This window comes from Herpailurus yagouaroundi, unplaced genomic scaffold (genome assembly GCF_014898765.1).
Source record: "Herpailurus yagouaroundi ecotype Mexico unplaced genomic scaffold, PumYag 184, whole genome shotgun sequence".
In the NCBI taxonomy this organism is placed as follows: Eukaryota; Metazoa; Chordata; class Mammalia; order Carnivora; family Felidae; genus Herpailurus; species Herpailurus yagouaroundi.
The window spans coordinates 26335148-26347593 of record NW_024412415.1 but is presented as its reverse complement, the minus strand read 5'-3'; the positions used below and the strand labels follow the sequence as shown (position 1 = coordinate 26347593).

The following is a 12446-nucleotide window of genomic DNA, read 5'->3' as shown; positions in this document are numbered from 1 at the left end:
GAGACCTCGTCCCTGGCATTTAAGTCACAGTGCTGGCACTAATCTGTAGGCTCCATGGAGGCCTTGTTTGTGACTTCTCTTTACCCGTTGCCTTGCACAGAGCCTGGGACAGAGAAGAGGCTTAGTGCATGTGGAATGAATGAGGCCTTTTATTTTTTTTTTATTTTATTAAAAAAAAAAATTAACGTGTATTTATCTTAGGGAGAGACACAACAGGAGCAGGGGAGGGGCAGAGAGAGAGTGAGACACAGAATCTGAAGCAGACTCCATGCTCTCAGCTGTTAGCACAGAACCTGACGTGGGTCTTAAACTCGTGAACTGTGAGATCATGATCTGAGCCAGAGTTTTGGATGCTGAACTGACTAAGCCACCCAGGTGCCCCTGGAATGAATGAAGCCTTTTGGAGGACTGACACCCCAGAGCGTATTTTGCACATATTTTAACTCCTTTTTTTTTTAGTTTAGTGTGTGTGTGTGTGTGTGTGTCTGTGTGTGTGTGTGTGAGAGAGAGAGAGAGAGAGAGAGAGAGAGAGCGAGCGAGCGAGCAGGCTCCACGCTGTCAGCGTAGAAGAGCCCGATGCAGGGCTTGATGTCACAAATGGTGAGATCATGACCTGAGCTGCGATGAAGAGTTGGTCGCTTAACCAACTGACCCACCCAGGAGCCCCTCACATATTTTGACTCTTAAGGGTGTTGGTAACTCAGGAGCCTCAAAAGTAAAGCACAGAATGAATAAAATCCTCGCCACCCGAGAAGGTGGCACTATTTTCCTTAGGGCAGAGAGCTCTGTGCCACAATCACCTGGTGACTGTAAAGGAAAGAGATGATGAGGCAGAGATTTTCCTCAATTTACAGACAAGGAACTGGAGAGGTGAAGCGCCTTGATGAAGATGAGCTGGCCAAGGGTGCCCGTGAGAAGCGTTGCTTTGGGGTTCGGTATAGTCTCTCTACTTCCACACCTCCCTTAATAGCAGCCTGGAAGGATATGAAAGAACCCAAGCCCATTATAGGATTCAGGAGGTGACTAATGGCAAGTCCGTGCTTACTTTCATGGGCCGGCTCTGTGGGGGCCAGGGTGGAGGCCAGGGCATTGGTCCTTCCACGTCGTGTAGACTTTCTCCAAAAGGGTCTTCCTCTCGGTTAACTCACTCCCAGGATTCAAGGAGCAGCGTGTCAACTAGACGAAATCAATTAAAAGAAGTTTGAAATGCAGTGTCCTGTATGGAATGCTAAAAATAAGTCCCCGTGTATGGTGACCCTTCTCGGCTCATCGCTGATAGGGATTCCATGCAGAAGGGTCTCCTGGGGCAGTCCTGCCACAGCCTCCCATCTCCAACGCATAGTTAGAGAAGGAAGAGATTGCCGGAAGCCGAACTGAGCTGTTGGCGGTTCCCAGACCCTCGGAGCCAAGGTGACTTTTGTCTTTGTTCTTCTTGAGGCCCCGGCCTGACAACATCACCTCCTCCCTGGGCCTGGCTACAAGGGTCTTGAGGGCAACTTCTGTTGTAAGCAGAATAATGTTAACAGCTGGGCCGTGCCAGTCTGTCAGAGGTCACTGCTGTTACAAGTTTCAGAGTGAACATTTTTAGTAGAAGGTGAGACAGGAGAACCGCAGGCTACGCTTTGAGGCCGCAGACTTGAAAACTCAGAGCGTTTTCAGAGCAGCAGGCTAAGGCTGCCCAGCCACCCTGTCTGTCCCTTACCAGCCCTGTAAGTTCAGACAGAGCCCATTCTAAGTAAAATTGGGCAAGTGGCAGGGGAAAGTCCCTGGACCCTGAAACAGGAGACAGAAGCTTTAAATCCTGCTTTTCTACCACTGAGCTGTGTCACTTTAGGCAAGTGACTTAACCTCTCTGGTTTGCACCGTGTTTTGTGGACTGGGGTTCTCCTAGATTCTGTTTGGACATTCCGTGAACCTGTGATTTGAGAATTTTCTTGGAGTTGGTCATCTTCCACATTCCTCTGCATGACCCTGCCTACCTCCTTTTTGATGTCCCCGCCCTCTGAGACACACAGGGCTTCAATTTGTGTCCTCCCATGCCCAGCTGCCAAAGTGCTTCTCTTTTCATTCTAATCCCAGATTTCCCATGAGTCATGGGACGATTTAGCAAAGCTCTCTGTTTTTGATGCTCTTCATCAATTAAAGCAGGTCCTCTTCTATTATTTGAAGAGAGATGGGGATAATTGAGTGAATGCTGGTCAGCTCTGTTGGAGTGTCCTCAGGTCAGAGGATCACAAGACTAACAGCAACACCTATTATGAGAATTCACTCTGTGCCCGGCCCTGTGCCGAGGGATTAACATGGTGTACTGCATTTAAATCTCCCCCCCCAAAAAAAAAACCCTACAAGGTAAATAATAATATCATTCTCATTTTATAGGTGAGGAAACTGAGTTTAGAGAGGTTAACTAATTTTGCTGGAGTCACACAGCCAGTAAGTATTGGAATCCATACTCAACACTGTGAGGCCATTTGTTTCCCCAAAGACTAACTAGCGAAATGCTTGACTTTGATTTTAAAGTAGCAAAACTAAATACACACACACACACACACACACACACACACGGCCAGAATCCTAACAAACAGGAGAATTTATGCATGTGAATGAGTTCCAGAGTTCAACGCCATCACCTTATAATGTTGGTTTATGCACTTGTTCCAACAACATTATACATGTGTGTTGGGGTTCCTCATGAACTACACACACACACACACACACACACACACACACACAGTATTTTTAGGTCATAGCTACAGTCTACGTTTGATTCTGTTATTGTCGTCTTTCTTTACCTTCCAGTGGCATCATTCCTTGAGCTAATGTAACTTTTCACCAGTTTGGGCCCCAAGTGGCCTTTGGCTCTTTGCAAGATGCAAATCCAATCTACCCTTGAAAGATTTGCCACCATTCAACCAGTCTGACTGGAGGTTTTCCCACCATTCCGGTGGCTCACAAAGTGTTTTAGCAGTGGAACCATTTTTATTTCTGGTGGTCTCTTTTAGAGAAGATGCCAATGTGTAAGGCAGATAAAAGTAGAGTCTGTGTTTGAAGCATAAATTAAGGCATGACCCCCATCCATTCTTCTTAACTTCCCTCCTTGTTCTCCTCCTTGGCCTAGAATGGTACCACCAAGGAAGCTTCAAGTTCCATGGGACCCGGTTTGAAAACCACTGCCCTCACCCAGGCTGCCCAGTGATGGGTGGGGCAGTGTCAGAGCCCCTTGCCCTCTCACTGGTTGGGGGTGAGCAACTCCTGTCCATGAACTGAAGGAATATATTTGTGTCTCCTTCAAGTTCTCACCAGCTGCAGGGTAGGTGAACATGACTCTTGGATGAACACTGCTTGTTAAAGGCCTTGGGGTCTTTAATCCACCACTCATATTTGTAGAAGAGCCGTAAGAGGTTTGCAGAATGCTTTAAGGAGGAAAGAAGAAGCAGCTTGGCAGCTATAAATAGAAAGGCTAGTTTTGAGGTCAAGAATGGTGGAAGAGGAGACAAAAAAATTCAGGATTGCAATGGAATGAGGAAAAGCATCACAAAGATGTTAAGAAAAAGCGTGAAGAGTGGGGATTTCCAGCAGAAAGTGAAAAGCACAATGCATCTGAATCCCCGGCTGAATGTTGGATGTCAGCTGCGTTCTCTGATGTGTCCAGCCTCCCACTGCAGTTAGGGGCACGCAAAACCAGGAGGGATACCTCCTCCGCGTCAGGTCCTGGGGCTACCAGCGAGGATCCCTCTCTTAACGAGCTCACTGCCAAGTAGGGGACTTACTCAAAAACTCTGAATCCACGAGGACATCTGGAAAAGCAGTAAGGGAGATAAAATTGGAGAAGTTACGGGAGATCAGAGGAGGAGCTTCTGTGAAAATACCTGAGCCAGAGTGAGGTTCCTCTAATGCATGATGTTCTTTTCAATCCTTCAGTGTGAACTTTGGGTGAAACTTTAGATTCTTCAAATTGTATCTTATCAAACTTATTTGGACTCCTTTATCCTAACTTTGCTCTTCTCAAAAAAAAAAAAAAAGAAGAAGAAGAAGAAGGAGTAGGAGGAGAAGAAATAATTGTCTGTTTCTACCCTCAGAGGAGGTATAAAGTCATAACTGTGTTTTTTTCCAGCATGAGTCAGTTGGACCCTTGCTTTAAGTCGTGATTGCATGTGGCTCAGGAATTTTTCTGTTCTCCTGTCTGAACTTCAGTGGAGCATAGCAAGGCCTTCCCATTTTTGCTTAATTGCTTTCAAGTTGCTTTCCCTTAAAAGTATTGTCTAGGGGCACCTGGGTGGCGCAGTCGGTTGAGCGTCTGACTTCAGCCAGGTCACGATCTCGTGGTCCGTGAGTTCGAGCCCCGCGTCGGGCTCTGGGCTGATGGCTCTGGGCTGATGGCTTGGAGCCTGGAGCCTGTTTCCGATTCTGTGTCTCCCTCTCTCTCTGCCCCTCCCCTGTTCATGCTCTGTCTCTCTCTGTCCCAAAAATAAATAAATGTTGAAAAAAAAAATTAAAAAAAAAAAAGTATTGTCTAGTACCTCAAACCTCCAATTTTTTGGAGGTCAAAAAATCTCTGACCGTCAAGGGGGAAAACAAAAAGACCTCAATTAGTTTGGAGGACCCCAGCCAATTACCAATGATCTGGGAGAAGACTTAGTTACCATATGAATATAATAAAACCAAGGGGGAGTATGAAGGGTTGTTGGATCTCATCCTGTGATTTACTCATTTTCCTGGTAGCCCAATACTGTGAAACAGGTTCCAAACCAAGCTCCTGTTTCTTTTGTGAACAAGCCCCTTTACAGGCGGAGTTTGCAACAACTTCTAACATAGGCCAGCAGTGGGCAGCACCTTCACTCTTGGCTTTGGACTTGAAACAATGCTGCGTTTCGTTCTCTATTTCCAGGGCCTAGGACAGTGACTTACGCGTATTGTGTGTGTGGGACTGAACCGGTTATGACAAAGGCAGAGAAGGGGAAAGGTGAAGGTATGTTTGTGGACACGAAAAATAGCTGACACTTGGTAAGCATTTACTGAGAGCCAGTTCCATGCTAAGTACTTTGCTTTCTTCTCTTTTGACCTTCAGCAGACCTCCAGGAGGTAGAACTATTAGTATCCATTTCACAGTCGGGAAACAGATCACATAAGCGATGTCTTCGTTTGTGAGGACCACCATAAAAGAAACCACAGACTGGGTCACTTAACACAAATTTATTTCTCCTAGTTCTGAAGATTGGGAAGTCCACGATCAAGGTGCCAGCAGGGTGGATTTTATTCTTTTCCTTTTGGCTTGTAGACGGTGACCATCTTGATTTGTGTTCCCATGATTTCTTCTTTGTGCATGCTCACTGGGGAGGGAGAGAGGTCTGGTGTCTCTTCTTGACAGGACACCATCCTCTAGTATCAGGGCCCCCCTTTGGGACTATATTTAATTTTACTTTCTTAGAAGCCCCCTCTGTAAACAGCCACGTTGGGGTTAGGGCCTCAGTATACAAATTTTGGGTGAGAGGGACACAAACATTCAGTCCATAATAAGTAACCAGCTCAAGTTTACACGACTAAGAAGCATCTGGAACAGAAACTTGAACCCCTTTACCCCGAAACCCATGCTTTCCACTGTGAGGCATCGTTTCCATGATGGGTGGAGTTACAGCCTAGTGTGTGTGGAGGGAAAGGACTCTGATGTTGGAGATGATAATGATGAGGTAGTCTGGAACCCTAAAAATGGAGTCTCTTGCCACACCATCTGCATCTTGCCTGCTCCCCCCCCCCATACTGAAAACCTTGCAGTTCTCTGAGGCTTCTCTGCTCCTTGACCTGCTGAGTACGGCGCTTTGCTCTGTGTTACTGTAGTAGCCCTGAACCTCACCTGCACATTAGAACCATCTGGGAGGGGCGCATGGATGGCTTAGTTAAGCGTCCAACTCTTGATTTCAGCTCAGGGCATGATTTCACAGTATGAGCCCCGTATCGGGCCCTGTGCTGACAGTGCAGAACCTGCTTGGGATTTGCTCTCTCCCTCTTCCTCTGTCCCTGCTTGCACATGTGTGCTCTGTTTCTCTCAAAGTAAATAAACTAAAAAAAAAAAAAAAAAATCACCTGGAAAACTTGAGGAAAATCAAGAGTCAGAGCCGAAGTACAGGGCTCCCTTGAGCCTCAAACAAATCATGATAATGACAGATAATAACGTGAACAAAATAGAATAGTATGAGTTCATACTGATAAATTACCTAATGAATGGATTGAAAGTTTGATTATAAACAGGATACTTATATAATTTCAAAGCACCTCTCCAAACAGGACTGATCAAATAGAGGAACATGAGTGAATTTACAGTAGAGAATCTGCCAGTCACCACCTTAATCAAGTGACCAAAGTGAACATCATCGGTATTGGGACAAATAGAGACCAGGTGCCGTTTCACAGGTGGCAATGAGAAGGCACCAGGCACTGCCGTGATAGCCCTATCAGGGAGGTGTAACCTGAATCCCATCATGAGGAAACATCAGACCAACCAAACCTGAGCAGCATTTCCACAATCTTCAAAAGTGTCAACATCATGAAAGCTAAGGAAACAATGAGGAACTTTCCAGGATCATGGCAACTAAAGAGAGAGAGAGTGGAAGGTGACGTGTAATTATGAATTCCGGAGGCTTTTACTATAAAAAAAAGAAAATTAGCATTTGCCAGAACTTGATCATAACATATCAGTGTGGATTTCCTGATGTTAATGGTCACATGGCAATTATGTTGGAGAAGGTTCTCATTTGGAAGAAAATACTCACTGCAAAGAAGGGAGTAATTGGACACCAAATCAAATTACTTCCAAATGGTGCAATTAAAAAAAAGTTACTTATACTGTAATTTTTCTGTAAGTTTGAAATTCTTAAAATGCAAACACACAAAATCCCTGATGTCCAGTTTGCATACCAAACCAATTAAAACAGAATCTCCAGGGAGGAGACCCAGGGTTCGGTTGCTTTTGAAATTCCCAGGTGAATCCATTGTGAGCCTGAGCTGAGATGCTCAAAATATAGTCCCAGAACCAGTGGAGTGAGAATCAGTGGGGTATGTGTTAGCACAGATTGTCTGGCCCTACTCCAGACCTCTTGAATCAGAAAATCTGAGGGCAGGGCCCAGAAATCTGTATTTTAACAAGCCCATCCAGCTAGTTTTGGTTCATGCTTTAGGACCATTCACCTGGAACCTTCCTCATTCTTCGGTCCGTATTTGCTCCCAATTATCATTCCAGAGTCAGTTCAGACCCTCTTCAGATACCATTTCTGGGGCTATCTCACTATCTTAGTGTAGCCTCAGGGTTTAGAAATGATCTGTTTACACGCTGGTCACCGCCACTAGAGCTGGTCCAAGCGCTGTTTACCCAGTCCGTGGCACAGAGTGGACACCAGTGCATGCCTGTTTAATTGATGCTTAGCAGATGATTGGAGGGACATTCAGTGGTGTCCCCTGTGTCACATTTGCTTCCATTTGCATGCCCTTTGGAGACACGCAGTGATGTGTCTAACGTTGTTCTGTGATGGGAATTGGATAAGGGGGCTCCGTGGAGGCAGGGAAGATGACAAGCATTTGAAACCACATTCAGAAGCACCCCACCCTTAGGGGAGCTGGTTCCGAAGCCTTTTACTAAAAGGTGCCTGCGAACTGCTGGGCTCTCTAATTAAACCAGATGGACTGGATGATAGCTGATTAGATTCCTGACGTACTGATCCTCCTTCTATTTACTCACATAAATTCGTTGATGAGCCAGAAACCATCTCATTCAGGAAAAGCACCTCGCTGAATATTTTTAGAAAATTAAACTTTTATGGATGACCCAGTCTGTGAGCAGCTAAAATGCCAAAGTCTGTTTCCTATGGCACTCAGATGGTTGAGCTTTCAGCAGGGGAACCGTGAACAAGTTTGCTTCTGCAAATGTATGCCAAAACAACAACAACAACAAATTACAGGCCCATCAGTCATTTTGGATGCAGAGAGCAGCACGTCACAGTGATCGACACAACCAGGGACTCGGGCACTTCTTCACTGGAGCTGCCTCTCACTCCTCTAGTTCCATTTGGTGGCGTCACATTTGTTGATGCTGACTCCCGAGGCACTCGGCTGTCTTGATTGGTAAGATTTCAGAGTGGGGATGATGAACTAGAGGCTGAAAGGAACACACAGTGCATTAAGACATTCATTGACAAACACATACCTATAAATCCACCTACATCTGTCCGTGCATAAATACATATGCATATGCGTATCGATAATTATGTCACACTCTTTGAAAAAAATACTGATTAGAATCCATATCTACGCCCTGTAGAAGATTGGTAGGTGGCCCAGATTGGGCCTCAGGAAAATTGTTTTGTGAACTGCATTGCTTTAGGACTCTTCCAAGACCGTTCTGCTGAGATGACAGAAGAGTGAGTAGAATATTCTAAAGGTATGGCATGGGAGGCATGGCCCTGAAGAAACATCCTTGCACTCGAGAGAGGACAAATCTCAGTCCCAAGTAAGTGCTCACACTGGGTTTGACCCGTGAAAATTGGTGCTGGTCTGGACTGACTTCCTCAGCTGAACCTGTATAATCAGAATTCTGTTCAATCACACGCAAAGAGTATTTTTGACTGCCTGATGGATTGCTAGCGGGTGTTTACTTCAATGGCTGATGCAACATATTTAGAACATATCAGGTTTACTGAAAATATAGAAGCATTCCCTCTTAGAGTCAGAGCCAAGATCAGATTGTTCTCTAAAGGCATGGCAGGTCTCTGGAAGGTCAGAGGGAAATAATCCCAATGTGTAACTTTCTGCTCATTTATTCACTCAGCTAGTTATTTAATACATTTCTACCTGTGCCAGATATTATTCTGAGAGTGAACAGTGGTTGGTAAGACAGACACAATCTCTTCTTTTATGGAACTTACAATGTGTATGTGTTAACCAACCATTAAATTTGGTGAAAATAGAAATGAACAGCATTGGTAGAACTTGCAAACTAGCTGGGAGGTAAGACTCATCTTCCAGAAAGCCATCTCTGTAGAATATTGTGAAGGACTAATTGTATACTCTCAAAAATCCGTGTGTTGAAATCCTCATCCCCAGCCATCTGAGTGAGACCTTATCTGCAGACAGGCTCTTTCAAGAGGTAATGAAGTTAAAATGAGGTGATTAAAATACACTCTAATCCAACATGACTAGTGTCCTTATAAGAAGAAAAAAATTGGATAAGATAACATATAGAGGGAAGATAAATTGAGTACACAGGGAGAAGATGGCCATCTCTAGGCCAAGGAGAGAGGCCCATAACAGGTCCTTACTTCACGGTCCTCAACTTTGCAGACTACTTCATGTCAGGCATCTAGCCTCCAGAGATGTGAGACATGACATTTCTGTGATTGAAGCCACCCAGTCTGCAGTACATTGTCACATCTGTCCTAACAAATGAGTGCAAATATATTACATGCTAAAATGTGGACAGGGACTGGACTGGCTTGATTGGGTAGGGACAGGGTGAAATCAGTTACACTGTTTGAGTAGCGAGGAAGGATGGCTTAATTAGTGTTCCAGGGAGGAAAACAAAAAAGAAAAGAAACCGGTGCTTGGTGGAAAAAAACAAAACAAAACAAAACGGTTCCTGCAAACTGAGAAATCAAGATGCAAGTCTCTTTGCATCCTAAGAGCTTCATCAGTGTGAAAGAGGCTTCTGCCCTCTCCAGAGAACGCATTCCCCTTGACGTCACCACGGAGGATATTGAATTGTTTTGTTTTTCAGCAAAGCACAATGGCTTCAGGTTGGGCTCCTCCCTTCTTTTGCTCGGATATGTTAAGCTCTTCCATTTTAAGACTCTGTTTGTTCCTTATAATGTAGCCTAGACATTTCCTTCAGGCTGGGATTTAGAGATGAAGCCCAGGAAGGCCAGAAGTCCTCACCAATGCTGTGTTTGTATTGTGCCCTGACCATCAGTGGCCCTGGGGACATCAGGACACATACTAGGCAGTGAGAGAAGCAATAGAATTGAGGACAGGTTGATGCTTTCCCATTGCCGTCCCATTGTTGATAAGCTCAGGGACGATTGGGAGGAAGGTTGGGGCGTGAGCTCAAAGAGGTGAAGTCAGACACTATCAACACTTGTGTGTGAGGCGATGCAGTGCTGGTACTCAGGAGGCATAGAAACTGCTGTAGTAGGTGAGGTGCCTGCATCGATCCTGTTAGCCTGGAGAGCTATCTTCATGGAGGGCTCTAACACACTGTTGTGCAAGGGGCTGATGGATGGCCTTGAGTGCTAGTTGGAAGTCCATTGTCCATCACCACATAATGCCTTCGCTCCTGTTCCCTTAGTCTCTTGAACCTCCTTCCCACTGCTTTCCAGAAAGACTTGACTAAAGGGAGGAGCAGTTGCTCCAGCCTCTGAGAGGGATCCATGCTGGGAGGAGTAAAGGGGCCTGTCCCCACTTACTCTTGTGTTACATTTGCTCATCACTTCTCTGTCTCCCCCAAGATGGAAAACACTCAGTGACAGGGATCATCCTGTAATGTTCTCTGTATCCTTAGAACCCGGTCTCTGCTTGGTTCATAGTTGGCACTCAGTAAATGTTGGCTCCAGGGAGAAAGGGAGGAAAAAATGCTTTATTATTGGTCTGAGCAACACCCTTTGTGGTATAACGTGGCATAATTCAGTATAATTTGTGTAATTTAAGGCTCCCAAGAATCTCAAGTAGGACCTCTCCCTGCCCACCACCCCCGATAACTGCTTCACCAAGGTGACTCAGGTGTGCTTCTAAAGCCAGTCCTCCCAGCGGCCACTCAAAGGCCACCAACCTCCACAGTGCCTGGAGACGGAGACCAGCGGTTCTCCCCTACTTTCTCCTGATCCTTAGGGCGTTCGCCTGGCAAACTACTCAGGCCACTGTATTCTCCACCAACAGGACTCTGCACCCCAAGTCCTGCTGGCTGCCCTTACCTCAACTGGCCACAAGGCAGCACTGCCTGCCTTAGGCTATCCGGGCCCCATGAGTTTTTACTAGCACTTTTATTCTACTTTTGGGACCTAGGTATGAGGCCACAGGAAAAGGGACTGAATAAAAGTGCAGAAAGACTGTTCCCTCTGACCCTGACCCTGGTTCTTAATACTGTGACTGTTGAGGCTCATTTCCTCTGGTTGGGGGCTCTCCCAGGAAGCTCCCCAGAGCCTCCTGCAATGGGAAAACCTCCTCATCCCACCCTCCGCCAGCCGAACCTGAATCCTAGGGTGAGTTCCAGTTAGGCTTCCTACGCTGCTAGCTCAAGGGTATCCTCCTTGGCTGGAGGCCACACCTCAACCGATCCAGATGGGCGTATTCATGTCTTAGTTACCAAAAATAATCCATGTAGCTCCAAAAAGGCTTTAGCAGAGCATGACAGCCATGCAGGGGTAGGAGTCAGAGGTACTTCTGTTTCAAACCAGACTGTACCAGTTGCTATGTGTGTGACTGTGAACAAGTTACTCAGACTTTATGGGCTATGTTAAATGGGATAATTCCTATCTCACGAGACTTTAGAAGGTTTACATGAGTGGAAATAGGAAATGAGGGTAGGGCGTTGCCGGAAGATAGTAGGTACTAGATCTATCTTTCTTTTCTTCTCCTCCTGTTCCCTTAAGTTAGAGTGTAAGGAATAACTTGATACAGATCTTTGACTTTAAACCACCCACTGGTGACCTCCCCTTGAATATCCTAGCGGGAGAGCCCCATCAAGGAATCCCCATCCCTGCCGTTGGAATGCATAAGTATCTGAGCTGCTTCATACTAACCAGGGCTGAAATCCACAACTGCCCACTGAGCCTCTCGGGATGTGCTTGCAGAGCTAACTGGGCCATTCCTGCTGAGTTCTGTAGCATTCGGTAGAACTCTTTTAAGATGCTCAGAAAGGGTTTCCCATGAAGCTGACGGAGGTACCACAGGTGAAGTGAGCTGAGCAGGGAGCAGAGGAATGGAAGGGAAACCTCGCAAGTGAGTACAACCTCCTGGCCAGGAGGCTGCTAACCAGAGGATGCCAAGTTCCTTTCCAGCACCACCCAGAGGTGGTTCGTTGCTCTAGGTCTAAGGGAAATTAACATAAACCTCTTTAGATTTCTTCCAACTTGGCAGTTTTCAGCCATTTGCTCCCACTGCCCACTTCCTCCGCTCAGCATTACCGCTGTTCCTGTGTGAGATCTCTGCATAGTGGACAGTGCCTGTGACCCATGTCCCCTGCTTGCATTGTGATGAACAGAGGCGCTTCTACACCATCACCACCCACATGAGACACACTTACTCAGGCTTCTGACTTCGTGCCTTAGGGTACAAAAGCCCAGACCAGAATGAGAACTGCTCTCCCCTATTAGCTGTTCAACTTGGGGGCAAGCCATTTACCCTCGGAAAGCTTCAGTGTCTTCTGAGCGTAAACTGAGATCGTTATATCTTCCTCACAAGTGTGAGTA

General features: G+C 46.0%; 1 protein-coding gene and 1 long non-coding RNA gene across 2 annotated transcripts in view; one reads left to right on the top strand and one right to left on the bottom strand.

Annotated features, from left to right (window-relative positions):
- Positions 1–12446, top strand: part of RORA (RAR related orphan receptor A) — a 725852-nt gene that overhangs the window by 248829 nt on the left and 464577 nt on the right. The gene's annotated exons all lie outside the window — the stretch shown is intronic.
- Positions 7785–12435, bottom strand: LOC121042055 (uncharacterized). The gene is made up of 2 exons (XR_005795957.1): positions 11778–12435; positions 7785–8146 (listed from the first exon to the last, which is right to left on the bottom strand). It is a non-coding gene; the product is annotated as an uncharacterized LOC121042055 (long non-coding RNA).